Source organism: Paramisgurnus dabryanus, chromosome 18 (assembly GCF_030506205.2).
Source record: "Paramisgurnus dabryanus chromosome 18, PD_genome_1.1, whole genome shotgun sequence".
NCBI classification, from domain to species: Eukaryota; Metazoa; Chordata; class Actinopteri; order Cypriniformes; family Cobitidae; genus Paramisgurnus; species Paramisgurnus dabryanus.
This window is the reverse complement of record NC_133354.1, coordinates 687,686-703,901: the sequence shown is the minus strand read 5'-3', so window position 1 is coordinate 703,901 and position 16,216 is coordinate 687,686. Positions and strand designations below refer to the sequence as shown.

The 16,216-nt window shown below is 36.9% G+C and overlaps 1 protein-coding gene across 1 annotated transcript in view; it reads right to left on the bottom strand.

Moving 5' to 3' along the window:
- Positions 1–11,809, bottom strand: part of arhgap24 (Rho GTPase activating protein 24) — a 128,716-nt gene extending 116,907 nt beyond the window's left edge. Inside the window, exon 1 of the mRNA XM_065243963.2 lies at positions 11,355–11,809. The gene's annotated coding sequence lies outside the window, so the exon portion shown is untranslated. The remainder of the gene's footprint in view (positions 1–11,354) is intronic.
- Positions 11,810–16,216: the final 4,407 nt, after the last annotated feature.

Below are 16,216 nucleotides of genomic sequence, written 5' to 3'. Positions count from 1 at the left end.
TTTTTTTCCTTTGACTCGTGCACCATAAACCAGTATTATGCAGCATTAATAATACAAATGTGAAACATTTTTGATTCATGCTTTATACAATAACACAACACAACTTGTGCAGGTGATGTGCAGTGATTATCAGTCATCTTTGAAGAAACCTCAATTTAAAATTTAACAATTTAAAAGCAGTTCTTGTTTTGTGACCAACTGTACTTCAGTATCTTATAGTGAAAAGTAATTTCACAGCGAGAAAGCAGCACTGCCACGCTGTCATAGGCATTGAGATGACAGTATGTGTGTGCATGGGCTCCAATAAACTCCAGATGTGTTGCTTTAGCGTTCTGTCCAACAGTTGTCATCTGCTTAGCAAGTGCATGACTGCGAAGCGGAGAGATCCTGCCATAGTCTGATGTACTGCCATTGCACACACATCTACCAATAGTTACAGCCTTAACCAATACCAGAGCACATCTGCATACTACCATATAACATAGCACCATACTACTCAACACTTACTGTACACTGTGCACAGTATGCGAATCTTGAATGAAAACTGGATGACCTAATCCAGTTGCCAAAGTATGCAGCACACAGCCTACGCATTACTGCATGGAAACTCCCACAATGCAATACACGCTCATTTCCAGTGTGATGAATGGCCCAGAATATCAGCGATAAGTGATTTTATTTTTTACTCATTGTCTGATCAGATGCCAGCACTTACTACATCTAACATGACAGCATTTAGTCATTGATACAGTACATGCAATACTACTAATGTTTCTCTGGCTCAGTTGGTGGTGCATTGAATTAGAAGAGCAAACTAGGTCATGGGTTCGATCCTAGGGAACACACAGTAATGTATAAATGATAAATTGATGGTAAGCACACAGTTGACGGTACCATAGTAGGAGAAACATTAACAAATACTATAGAAGTCAGTGGGTGCCGTCAGCTGTGTGCTTACCATCATTTATCAAAATATCTTCTTTTGTATTTAAAGGAACACGCCCACATTTTGAGAATTAGCTCATTCACAGTATCCCCCAGAGTTAGATAAGTCCATACATACCTTTCTCATCTCCGTGCGTGCTGTAATTTGTCTGACGCAGACCCCACTAGCTTAGCTTAGCACAAAGACTGGAAATGAATGGCTCCGGCTAGCAAACTTCTCACAACAAGGTCATATGAGACACAGCTATCTTTTAACAGGATACATACTGGGAACTATATTCTCACAAGGCGAAGCACTGCTACTTGGGCGGAGTGATTTGCACAACTCTGACCAAACACTCTGTCCTCACAAGGGGGATTCTCAGGTGCTGCGAGCAAATCACTCCGCCCAAGTAGCAGTGCTACGCCTTTTGAGAATATAGTTCCCAGTATGTATACTGTTAAAAGATAACTGTGTCTCATATGACCTTGTTTTTTGTACACGGTGTGACTATACAAATCACAACACATAAATAGGAAAATGTTTGCGTTATTTTGTCACTTATTGGGAGCAGTATGCTAGCTGGAGCCATTCACTTCCAGTCCTTGTGCTAAGCTAAGCTAGCGGGGGCTGCATCAGACAGTTACAGCACGCACGGAGATGAGAAAGGTATGTATGGACTTATCTAACTCTGGGAGATACTGTGAATAAGCTAAATTCCCAAAATGTGGGCGTGTTCCTTTAACAGAATAAAGGTTTAAAACATGACTAAATGGCGACAGAATATTCATTTTTGGGGAAAGTACAAATAAGATTCGATATTTTTTGTGTTAGAACAAACTCAGATAGGCTACATGAGACCCTTGCGTGTGTCTTTCACCAGAAGAGTGTATTTTTGTGTCTTGTGAAAGGACCCTGTGCCAAGTTTATAGCCGTGTGATATATTAATGCTGTCTGCGGGTGCCGCAATGTGAGGCGTCGCACAAGTTTCCATCTATAACCTCAAGAACAGCTGTGAAGGAGACACTGATGCCCAAAACATTAAAGACAGACCTTCACCACAACAATCTCCATCAAAGAATCACAGAAATACTGTTGCTCAAATTAGTGTTAGGGATTTATACACACCCCTATCCTATCCTCAAGTGTTAAACTTGTAATATGTGTTTGCATTTGGAATTAATGCATCTTACATGCAAATGTAAATGCTATAGACATTAAATCTTATTGGCATATTGAGTTCATTTACTTTTTTAAGCAATTAAATAAACAAAGGAAGATTGGATTCAATCTACAGTGCAAAATAGCGTAGAGTTTTGGGTGGGCGGCTCCACCCAGAGTAACACCCCTGCAACCACAAATATACACCCTGGTAACCACCCGCCACACATTGTGGTGGCGAGATTCATTGGAATGGAACTGTTCCAGAAACTGCTTTTTTAGTACAATCTATTTTCATCAAAAAGGGACAATCCCAACCCGTTGGGTTGTAATTTAACCTATGCTGGATTGTTTTAACCCATTGTTGGGACAAATATACTGTAAACATTGTCCAGGTTGATTTAAGCCAACGTGTTGGAATCAACTCTTTTTGATCCAACGCTGGGTTGAAAGTAACCCAGCATTTTTTTTAGAGTGTGACTGAATCAGTTTAGATGTGCGTATAACTCCCTGTTGTTTAAATTAGATATTGCAGCCCATGGCTCCAAAAGAGATCCCCAGACAAAAAGGGGCTTTTAAGTCCTCTGATGATGAGACACATGCGTCCTCAACAGTCACTCTGTCTGGCATGAAGGAGTTTATTGATGAGGTTTATGAATTATGCACTGCAGTCAGCTGAATTGAAATGTATAATTAATTCTTTGTCGCAAAATATTACACAAAAATTATTTATAAATATGAAACTAATGATTGGGATGTGTCTGTAATATTTTACATGGTTTCTTGTTTGTAGGGTGTTTGGTATGTTAGTACAGTAATATGCTTTAAATGAATCTGTTTATTTGCTTATTTACTGAATTCCAATGCTGAATGTCTCACACTCTTTGACCTTGGGAGCATCTGTTTGTGTGTGTGTGTTGTGGGAATATGAGAACAATGTCTGATAACAGAAACATGCATAAGATAGAGAATCTGGGGGGGATATAAAATGTATTTGCTGGGAGCAGAGCAGGGTTGCATGAGCTCTGACTGGAAAACAATATTCTTTTCTCTACTCTAACATGTGAAGAAGTATTTCACAGAGCTTTATTTGTAGTAAAGACCAGATAAATACCACGAATGACTTCTTAGTCCACAATTCAACTTTGCACTTTTTTAAATAAATGTCTTTCTTTCCTTTTAATAATCTAAATAATCTTCATCGGATGCTAAAGGGGAATATCATGAAAATCTGACTTTTTCCATGTATATGTTCCATATATATATATATACACACTCACCTAAAGGATTATTAGGAACACCACACTTATACTGTGTTTGATGGCATTGATTCAGCAAGGTGCTGAAAGCATTCTTTAGAAATGTTGGCCCATATTGATAGGATAGCATCTTGCAGTTGATGGAGATTTGTGGGATGCACATCCAGGGCACGAAGCTCCGGTTCCACCACATCCCAAAGATGCTCTATTGGGTTGAGATCTGGTGACTGTGGGGGCCATTTTAGTACGGTGAACTCATTGTCATGTTCAAGAAACCAATTTGAAATGAATCGAGCTTTGTGACATGGTGCATTATCCTGCTGGAAGTAGCCATCAGAGGATGGGTACATGGTGGTCGTAAAGGGATGGACATGGTCAGAAACAATGCTCAAGTAGGCCGTAGCATTTAAACGATGCCCAATTGGCACTAAGGGGCCTAAAGTGTGCCAAGAAAACATTCCCCACACCATTACACCACCACCAGCAGCCTGCAAAGTGGTAACAAGGCATGATAGATCCATGTTCTCATTCTGTTCACGCCAAATTCTGACTCTACCATCTGAATGTCTCAACAGAAATCGAGACTCATCAGTTCCAGTCTTCAACTGTCCAATTTTGGTGAGCTCGGGCAAATTGTAGCCCCTTTTTTCTATTTGTAGTGGAGATGAGTGGTATCTGGTGGGGTCTTCTGCTGTTGTAGCCCATCCACCTCTAGGTTATGCGTGTTGTGGCTTCACAAATGCTTTGCTGCATACCTCGGTTGTAACGAGTGATTATTTCAGTCAAAGTTGCTCTTCTATCAGCTTGAATCATTCGGCCCATTCTCCTCTGACCTCTAGCATCAACAAGGCATTTCAAAATTGCTTAAATCACCTTTCTTTCCCATTCTGACATTCAGTTTAGAGTTCAGGGGATTGTCTTGATCAGGACCACACCCCTAAATACATTAAAGCAACTGCCATGTGATTGGTTGATTAGATAATTGCATTCATGAGAAATTGAACAGCTGTTCCTAATAATCCTTTAGGTGAGTGTACATTGCCTGACACATTCCTGAATGGTAATACCATGGTATTTATGGTAAATAAATAAAATTTGGGTGTTCCAAGATTACTGTGTACATTCTCCAAAACGGTAGCAAACAGTTTGAAAGCCTGCAAGTCATCCAGGACCGTGGTTCCTGTTTTTATTAGAAAAACATTAAAGTTCCTTCTTACTTTTTTAAGCAGTCAGATAAACAAGTGAAGAAATTACAGACTTACAGTTCATTTGATAGTCAAATCTAGAGATAATGTTTATTCCTTATGGGATGGTTTATACAAAATGAAAATTTGTTTATAATTTTCTTATTCACACTCTTAGAAATAAAGCTACAAAACTGTATACCTGACTGTGCAGGCCGTCCAATATATATATATATATATTTCATAATATTCAAGTCCAGAGGTATGAGTTCTTTGAGTCATAAAAAGCAGATACAGGCAACACAAAACTAATCCCTACGGCTCCTGACCTCCTATTTTATAAAGTAAAATGATCAGCCTGTGCAAGAAACTAAACATTATTTGCAACATCATTATAACCTGGAGCCACAGGGATTAATTTTGTGCTGCTTGTATTTGCATTTTTTGAGTTTTTATGAATGTTATGAATCATCGGGGATCATGGGTTTCAGCTAAAAATCATTTTTACTATATATACTAAAAAGAAAATGTCACATACAGTACATCTCGGGTAGCCTGGGGTTGAGTAAATAATTTTCATTATTTCTATGAACTATGTCCATTTTCAAGCAGAGAACCAGCATTTGATAAATCACCTATAAAATGATATTTATATTCACACATCATCTGAAATTTATGACCTGGACACCTGTGTTGTCTTTGCTGCTATATGTGTTAAGCCGTCTGTTCCTCTGCGTTCCCTACAGAAACTGCAGCAGGACTAAGAAAGCAATAAAGTTTCTCTAACTCTGACATTAAAATGCAGATCCAGTCACCACCGCAGACTTCAGCCAATGACACACACTTCATTAATCATTCTCGATCAATCTCGGAGACGAAATAAACCTTTCTAGATGAGAACAAGTAAACAATGGCATTTATTCTGTTGGTCGATGTACTGTAAAGATCGACTTGGCAGATGCTTCTAGTCACTGGCTTTCATTAAAATGGACAGAAATGTTCTTGCTTAAACATTGATGTATGCCAGTATCGATCATGCACTGAAAGGACTAACACGATTTGAACATTCTGCTCAGGTCTGCTTTCATGTCTAATTGAAATTGGGATGTTTATGACAATGTTTGGCTGGCAGTGCTTGCTGGCACTAAACTGAGGAATACATCACATGTAGTTTTCTGTAACAGGCACTTCAATCACATTAATTTAGTTTAGTTAGACAATAAAGCCATAAAAGGAGCAAAAAAAGGAGCAGTCCACCCCAAAATGAATGATTTTGCCATCATTTACTTGCCTACATGACTTTTATTCTTCCATAGGATGAAAAAGAAGGCAATGCATGGCTACTTTTATTCACTTCCACTGTTTAAATAAGAAGCCTTAACTTTCTTTAAAGTTGCATTTTGTGCTGACATGAGTGATGAGCTTTTGTTCACAAAAAGAGTCACTCGTATTTCAGGACAAAAATGCTTAACCAAAATCCACCTTAAACCCTCTTTTGTGAGCGTTCCTTTACCTGTTAGCTTAATGTAGCATCTGGTCAGCTCCAGGTCTTTTTGCTTGCCTTGTGTGTTTACTCTCTACATGGGAATGTGATGGGGCTGTGCACACAGATCAGGCCTCTGTGTTTGACATGGCTTTGTTTACCCCTTTTACAGCTTTGAAGGGTTTGTGTTCCCACCGCTTTCTCCAATTCGTCCATACATAAAGCAGCGAGCTGCCCACCTAAGCAATGTTTTAGGCATTATGGGTGTGTCACTGTTCCTAATACAAAGATTGTTCCAAACATGATGGTAGGCTATGTTATGCCGATTTGTCGCACAATTGTTAGGTTGCTTAGCAACGGCAGACGCTACGGGAGCCCCCAAGCGTTTGGAAAGAAGGAGCAAAGCGGCGTGATTGCTTTTTAGATGTGAAATGTGAAGCAACCCTTATACTCTTTACAAATGTCCTATTATGTGGGTCAGTTTTAAAAGCACACATCAGGTTTATTTCAATGCGCATATTGCATTTATGTTAATTTTTTATGCAATACAAATTACATTTGCACCATTTTTATGAAAGATAAGATTGAATGGACCTGAAAATGTTAAATGGTGTAACCGGCAATTGCGCCAAAAAATTATAAATATTAAATATTTTATCCTTGATGGCATGTAAGCATAATCATAAAAAAAACATTATATTATTTTTATATATCATTTATTAGTTGTTTCTAAATGTGAATTTGAATGCGTTTTTATATTTGTCCTGACATGTTCTGAAAACAGCTCTGATTTTTAAATAATATTTGACAAATGATGTAAAAATGTAGGTAAAAAAATATTACACTAAACTAGATGATTATATTTTATTCCACATTTTTTATAAATATTTATATTTTCATTTAATAAAATACTAGTTAAACCAATTGACACAGACCGGTAACACCAAATTGACATTTTTGCAGTCATCCCCCAAATATTCTTTCAAAATGAAATAAAACCAGAAATTTTAGATTTGGTCCTCCTAAAAGAGAATGTATCCAAGTATTGCAAATTTATTTTGAAATTTTAACCCTTGTACATTTAATTGAACAATACGGACACAAAATAATGAACGTCACATCATTGACCCATGGACCTTTTAAGGTATAGATATGCATACGGCATCAATATACGCTTTTAAAGTACTATAAGTCTTTTGGTGCAAAAGGGTACCGGCCCAATGACAGCTAGGGAGCATTTTTCTGACTCTCCTTTATTTATAAAACAAGTGTTAAGATCAGTGCATCATTAATCAGCAGTTTTCAATAGGTTTTATGTGTGTGTGTGTCCATATGTGCGATCTAAAACAAGCACGTCTGAGGCATTACTCCTGCCATCTGTCTGTCTGTCTGTCTGACAGCTGTTGGTCTGCGACTCCTGACTGCTATCGCCGTCTGTAATGCTGAGGGCAGCAGTCAGCCAAACTGAGTGTGAAACACACTGCAATGTCATGTGATTATGATGTCATAACAACACACACTGTCCAATCAGCTCATGATGACATGTTTCAAAACAAAACAATTCCAAAGTCTTCACATTCATTTTGTTTTACTACAGCAGCTATTTAGAGAGATGTATATTTAGATGGTGTTTCATCATGTACTACCCGCAATCTTAAAAAATAATGCTGGGCTGTGGCTGTTTCAACCCATGGCTGGGTAAAATACAGTATGGATGAGGACAAACCCAACTCTTGGCCTATAAAATGTTTATATTTGACCCAACCATGGGTTGAACCAAACCAGCATTTTTAGAATGTGTTGTTTGCGTTTTTGTTGGGAAGATCTAAAAAAAATAACAACAGTATTATTTTGGATGAACTATGTATAGAAATGAATGAGAGTTGTTTTCTTTGCAGACCTGTCGACAACAATATATATATATATATATAAAATCCCCTCATATGATCCAACATCTGTGCAAAACCACATGTGGGCATATGATTTTCTGACTCATTCAGGGACATTTCAGCAGAAGTGCCTGGTACTGTTAATCCACAGGGGCATCTCATGGGCAGACAACAGTCGATATAAATAGTGGCAACCTGTAAATGAGTAGCACTTCTGATTGGGTTTATATTATCACTGCTGGGTTTGACCTTGACTATAAAAAGCACTTAAAAGTAAAATCAGAAAGTCTCCAATAGTTATTAGACAGTGAGATACTGTATGACACAACACAATCTCACAGCAAGTCGTGTTTTGGTCACAAAATATTTGATTCATTTATTTGTGTTCATGGACATTTTTTTCATGCCATTAAGCACAAATGTATTTTTCGTCTCAGTCAACGCAAATTTCTATAAATAGTTTTCATGTTTGTGGCACAACTTTCTTTTTATGTATTGTTTTCTCATTGTTTTTCCTTATTTTTTTTTTTTAATTGTCACTTGGGGTTGGGGTTAGAATGACTTTTTGTTACATTTCAGACATCCTAACCCAAACTCTAACCCCAACCCTAAGTGAAAATAGTGTAGAAAAACGTGTAGAAATCAATACATAAAATTACATCCTAACCCAAACCCCAAATCTAACCCCAAGCGACAATGATTTAAAAATAGGGAAAACAAAGAGGAAAACAATAGATAAAATGACACAAAAAAGAAAGTCGTGCCACGAACACAAACAACTATTCATAGAAATTCGTATCACAGCATTAACACATATATGTAAAATAAAGGTTCTTCATGCCAAATAAGAACCATTTGTGGCTGCATAGTTCCTTAAAGAACATTTTAAGAACATCTGAAAAACCTTTCTGTTTCAAAAAAGTTCCTCAAATTATTCAAAGGTAAGAAAGAAATGGCTCTTCGATAACCTTTGACTGAATGGTTTTTGAGGAACAAAAAAATCGTTTTTTCTATATGACATCTCTGTGAAAAACCTTTTAAGCACCTTTATTTTTAAGAGTGTATGCAAATTGAAACCCAACTTAGTACCCATATAAATCGGAAAATGTATTACAAAACTTTACCTTTAATATATTATAGGAGAAACATCTGGGGTTAATTCTAAGTTTGACAGCATTATTAAAAGGGGGTCTATAATAAAGTCCCCAGAACTAAAACAGATACACAGTCACAGGCATACAGAACTTAGGATACATCATCATCCAATGGCTTTCTGAACTGTGTGGTCCTGACCTCAATCATATTGAGATGCTGTGGCATGACCTTTAAATGGTGGTTTATGCTCGAAAACCCTCCAATGTGGCTCAATTACAACAATGACACAGACTCATTGCAAGTTATCGCAAATGTTTGATTGCAGTTGTTGCTGCTAAGGGTGACCCAACCAGTTACTAGGTTTAGGGGGCAAACACTTTTTCACACAGGGCCATGTGGGTTTGGATTTTGTTTTACCTTCATAATAAAAACCTTGATTTAAAAACTGCATGTTGTGTTTATTTGTGTTATCTTTGATTAATATTTTAATTTGTTTGATGATCTGAAACTTTAAAATGTGACAAACATGCAAAAAATAACTAAATGAAATAAGGAAGGGGGCCAACACTTTTTCACACCCCTGTACTGTATATATGCATCTCTTCTTGAGTCTATCATCTCATCATCTCTCTCTCTCTCTCTCTCTCTCTCTCTCTCTCTCTCAACACATTAGATTCAAAAGCAATGAGCTGAATCAGTATAAGAAGGATATATTTATACACAGACAAGAACTTTCACGAATAAACTTTATTTAAAGGTATAGTTCACTGAAATATTAAAACTCACTCTCATGTTGTTTGAACCCCCAATGCATTTCTTTGTTCTTCATAACCCAAATGCACATTTTCAGTGTTGGGGTTTTCTGGTTATTATGGGAGTGGTGACCCATAATGGTGAGTAAATAGTGTGATGACAATGCAGAAACTAAATATACTTAAAAAAGTTCCTTAAATTATTCAAAGGTAAGAAAAAAACTGTTCTTCTATGACCTTTGACTGAATGGTTCTTTGAGGAACCAAAAAAAGTTTTTTCTATGACAGTGAAGAACCTTTTCTTGAAGAGAAATGAACCGCCAATGCATTTCTATGTTCTTCAAAACCCAAGTGCTAATTTTTAGCGTTGGGAGTTTCTGGTGACCTATAATGGTGACCCAAGCTTTAAAATGACCCAAATGTATTAAATAAATAACTCCACTCGACTTGTGTCATATATTTTGATTGTCCTGAGGAAATTTACTCTTCTGCTTTCTTGTTGTGAAAAAAGAGACTTTTTAAAAATACTGCATTTGGTTTCTGAGAAAAAGAAAGAGGTTTCAAACGACATAATGGTGAGTAAATAGTCTGATGACTATGCAGAAACTAAATATACTTGTAATCTCATGTGCCTTTTTGAAAATTGTTAAAGGGAGCTCAAGAAATTAACTTGTGCTCAGATTTGCCAAGACACCCAATTAAATGTTTACCTTGGTGCCTTTTTATTTCTCCTAAAGAGGAACTACAGACAAATTTGGCACTGAAAACGTAACTGAGAACTCCATTAAATCACCTAAGATAAGCAAGCAAGTAACATCTGATAAACATTTTCCTCCGGATGCCCACAAGTGTTTTACCAAACAGACGCTCTGCGCATGAATGCAAAAGAGGAACATCTGTGCTATTTTAACAGTTCTGCGAGAAACCAGCAACACTTCTGCAAATTTCTTCATTCTATTAAGAACAGCTGTAGAAATTTGACACTTGTTTTGTTGGGCAGTGAAGTCTATGGCACTTGGGAAAGCGTTTGGAGGTACACAAATACAGTAGCTGACGAATAACATTACCTAATTTATAAGTAAAATAAATAAGGGAATAATAAATAAGTAGTAAAGAAAATGTTCCTTATTTTTCCTTGCTTTGTAATCACATAAGATCATACTGTAAAAGCCACATTTACAATATACAAGATGATATGCAAGAATGTTGCATATTGTCAAATTGATTGATATTTTCTGTATATAAATGATAATTCATGGTTTATATTGGGTGTCTAAAATGGCAACCACCGTGTTTACAACAGAAATAGAAAAATTACGGAGTGACTGATAAAACAAAATAAGACTTAACCACACCACACACACACAATGATTATAGTTAATTATGTGTTTAGTGGCTATGGCAGACATGAACACATACATACGCAAGATCTCTGGATCCACATCAGTTACAAACGATGAGAAACATGTTCTTGAAAGCAACCTAATCTTTACATGATGACAGCCTTACAAAGCACACACACAGAGAGACAGACACACTCATTATGGCAAACACTTGCATACAAACAGCCAACTTCATATAAACATAAACATGACCTTAGTCTTACCCTTAAAAATGAGATCCAAGACAAATCCGGCAAAAGGAAGAAAATCCAAGATTCACACTACGACTCCAAGATTCAATCCAGAACGTGACTCTGTCCAACATCAGTGCATTACTGAGGCAAAGAGAAACAGCCCGGTAAAAAGTCTGCTGCTGTATCCATAAAATCACTGAGATCCATGGGGCAGTCGTGAACAGAATACAGAACTGTCATAAACTTTTCCCCTGACTGTTCACACCATCTGCATGCAGGGGTCTCTGGGGAAACCACAGCCTCCCTTCGTTCTCAGGACATCCACGGGGGCTCTGAGCTCAACCCCTAAACATACACAAAAAACACACACGACTGGTAAATGCTAACAGACGCTCAACAGAGTCTTTACATACACATACTACATGAGCCCTGCCGATAATGCTGTCTCTCTCTCTCTCACACCGCAGAGTAGCGACCTCTGAGAGAGAGAGAAAAAGAGAGAGAGGTTGGGTGAGAGAGAGAGATTGGTTCAAGAAGTGTGAGAGGAGCTTAGTTTCAGATTCCACACGCATACACATGCTCTCTCTCTCTGTCTATATACAGTACACACATGCTCTATCTAAAAACCACAAAAACACAGTGTGCTTCCTCACATGCAGATATAGATAAACACTCACATGCAAAATAAAGTATCACAACTTATATGACGCAAAAACCACACATAACATGTTCAATACTATCATATCCAAACTCTTAGAACTGTCCAATGTTGATTCTACACAACAATGTTAAGTAAGTGGTGACCAGGGGCTGTCAATGTCTATAAGGCACAATAGATGTTGTATATAAATAATTCACAATAATATTAAATAGTTTTAAACACAGACAAATGTCAATGTGTGATGTGATAAAACTCGTCGCAACAAACATCAACAAACACCTAACACAATTGTGCAAACCTATGCTGTTAGTCGGGCACTGAAAAACAGATGAAGAAATAGTCAAGCAGTGTGTAGATAAAACGCAAGCATGCTTCGTAGATTTCATCAAAATGGGACAAATATTATCACAAACAGCAAGAAGAGCAAATTCTAACCGCCAGCAACATACTTATCTATCAATATCAGCAGAGAACATGACGAAAACAACACGACGAAAGCCAAAGACATCTTTACCGATCAGTTAAAACTGACACATACAGCAGGATGAAAAGTAAAACGGGCACATTTTAAAATCTTTATGATTCATGTCAACAGTTTGATTCCATTAGATTACCAAGTGGGACATATCATAAACGAGTGGACATGTCATAAAAATCTGACTTTTTCCATGTTTAAGTGCTGTAATTGGGTCCGCCATCAACCTAAAAAATTTGAAAAAGTTAAATCCAGTAACTTAGTTTTGGTAAACCATTCTCTGCAAGCATAGGTAATTGAAATTTGGCTTTCCTTGTGATGTCAGAAGGGGATTATACAACCTCTTAATCTGTACTATGCAACCAGGGAACTGCCAGTACAGAGCTTATTTGCATTTTAACACACCCAAAAACAGCACATTTTGCTCACACCTACGATGTGGCAAGTGTAATGTGCTATTATAAATTATCTATATGATATTTTGAGCTAGAACTTCACATGCGTACTGTGGGGACACCAAAGATTTATTTGACATCTTGTGTCCCCTTTAAAACGTTTACAGGTTGCCAAATCATGTATTTGAATAAATCTCTATTTTGGCTGAATCAGTTAAATGTATTTTATCATATTTTAGAAACTATTTTATATGTCAATAAACTCTGTAATAAACGAAAACTCTCTACAGTATTTTGACTAAATGAGACTCTTTAGTATTCTGTCTGAATTGGGGATTGATTTTGAAATCTATAGGAAAATAGGATACAAACATTGGAAAAAACAACAACAATGGTTTACCACCTAATGTACAAATTTCTGGTTGCATTAAGCATAAAAATCTTCAAACAGAGGCCTAACATCAGACACCTTACTGGATTCTCTGAAATCCTTCAAAACAATATTCCTGGAATAAGAACATTTATGGAAAAGGCACTATAATCCAAGGTCGCCAAGTAAGATGTGATCCTGGATCAACGTTTTAATCAAGGATACCCCAATTTACCTGTAACTCAAACCCTAACCATTTTTAAACCCTCAAATTAGTGTGAAATAATAGTTTGAGGGGTATTTTTTAAAAGCCCCTAACCCAATCACCTAAATCTGACATACACCCTAATCCTGCAATATTATTGGTTAATAAAAAAATTTTGATCCAGGACCAGCAATGGTGTTGATCCAGGATCACATCCTACTTGGTGAAATCATGTTCACCATAATCCAAGGTGTCCAAAGTTGGAAAATTCAAGGGTTAAAGGATTACTCCTCATCTTTTCATTAAAAAATCCGGATAATTAACTCGCCCCCATCATTAAAGATGTTTATGTCTTTCTTTCCTCAGTCGAAAAGAAATTACGTTTTTTGATGAAAACATTTTATTTATGAAAGTGGAATATTCCTTTAATGTGTTTGTCCCATTCTGTTTCCTGTATTACATACATCACAGTTTACTGTTCCAAAAACACCTACCTGTGAATGAGCTTCTTTATATCAGGATAGGCTACTTTTCTGTTGACTGTGATGGTTTTTATAAATATTATTGTAGCGTCTGCGGCACTTTCAACAGGATTCAGTGTTAAGTTGATGGAGTCATGCAGCAGATCTTCCACAGCTTTCAGACTGATGGCTGGTGCTGAACTCAATGTTTCAGACAGTTTTGACCCATCTTCATTACAGAAGTTATGTGTACCTGAAAATCATAATGTAATCATTGGATTGTATTTTTAATAGAATTGGCCCACAGGTAGCCAAAACACAAAAGTTTTATAAATGTGCCATGTTTACGGTTTTGAATATCTAATGCTTACTATCGTTTCAGAGCAACTGCATCATGAACTACAGTTATGGCCAAAGCAAGAGTTGTAATGTATCAGCTTAATCATATTTTGATCCTAATCTTATACACTTGATTCGATAAAAATTTGATGATGTGGTTGTTCAGTGGATGTAGTTCATTTGAGTAAGTGTGAACGCTGTCACCCGAACCTTCATACGCTCCAAAGTAGCCGATAGACCGCTAAAAAGGTACGTGGGTCTCGGTCCGCTTCCGGATGTCTTGTGCGGTTTGAGTGAAAAATAAACATATCACAAAACCAAATCTAAACCAACAGGAAACAGGAAGTGATAAGATGTGACCCTAAAAATCACACAATTTTGCGTTTAGAAGAGCATTTGATCTTAGTTTGCGCATATAACAGAGGATTTTTTTGCTCAGTTTTTTTATGCATAAAAACACAATTGTGTTTTGTTTTTGATTTTATTTCCATTTTTGAAATACCTTCATAGTCCCCCCCCCCCCCGCATACCAGCAAGACCAGCATATGTTGTGTTTTATTCCCATGCTGGTGCATTGATGCTGGTTTTTTCAGTAGGGACAGCATTGATTTTGGATGGTCTGCAAAAATTGCTAAATACATGTCATAAAAGCTGACCAATTAGGTTGTGACCTTGTTCTTATGCCTTTAGGTTCAGTTTGCTGTAAAAAGGCCAGTGTCAACACTAAGCGAACCGGTATATTTTTTTATTTTTAATCCGGACCAAAAGAATAAAAAGAACCGAACGAAACACGCCCTTAATGCAAATCTGACTAAAACATGGGATTTACATTTATATAAATATTTACCCAGACTGCACTTTATGGAGACGTCTGTTAAAACATTGATAAATAAGACATCTACCCTGTCTCTACAAGGCGTCGACTTGCACATTTCCCACTCTTTAATGGTCAGTCTTAAACATAACGGTATAAGACTATATACAAAATATATACAAAATGTAAGGTTTCTGTGTCTAGCATGTTTTATTTACAGCATGCAAATATGTTTCATATATATTCAGCGTTTGTAATTAACAGGCAAAGCAGTCTACTCTATCCAACCAAACGTCTGGTTACAATTATCAACTGTTTTTATGGCCCATTGGTTATAGACCTAAATGTTATCAACATGAGCATCAAACACCGACACCCCAGAATTAAAATTTATTTTACAGCTCTCGGGACAGAGGATTCCAATTCGTTTCAATTAAGCTTTATTGACTTTAACTGTGTGTGTAATAAAAAGAATAAACAATCTTATCATGATGGTTGCTGTTAGGAATAGGAACGTTTCTCTCTGTACCGAAATGGAAATATACTCCATTATCCGAAAGGATCCAGAACCCTGTGTCATAATGAATCACTATGGTTACGTCGGCCAGTCATGCTGGATGTGGTGCACGGGTCACACACTGTGCAACAGCTGCCGATACTTTATTTCCCACAATGCACAAGGAGAGACAGAGGTCACAAAACATACCGGGAACATCAAACTGTTGCCGTGGTGACCCTCCCTTTTAATCCGGCAACTGGAAAGTTTGACTTGTGATGGAGGTTTAAGATTTTTGCGCTACAAAGATTCATTGTATATTCAACCCAATTTGTATGCATCTATAAATACGCTCATCCACTGACTTTGAATTGGGGTAAAATTGAGATTCTATGGTGCCATCTAGTGTTGGGAAGAAAATGCATCATGTGTAAACAACAATTCTTGACTATTTGAGACTTTGGCAATATTTTAAGATTCTGGATATTGTAAACATCACTTTTAACCCTTAAATGCATGAATGTTTCATCAATCATTACATATTTGGGTGTTTATCATCCCGGAAACTATGCCAATTTCGACACTGCAAATAATGACTTTCTTACTGAGTATTTTTGTCTTGTTTTCAGTAGAAATATTAAAAAAGTTTTTTTTCTAGATGAGCAAAATGACCTTA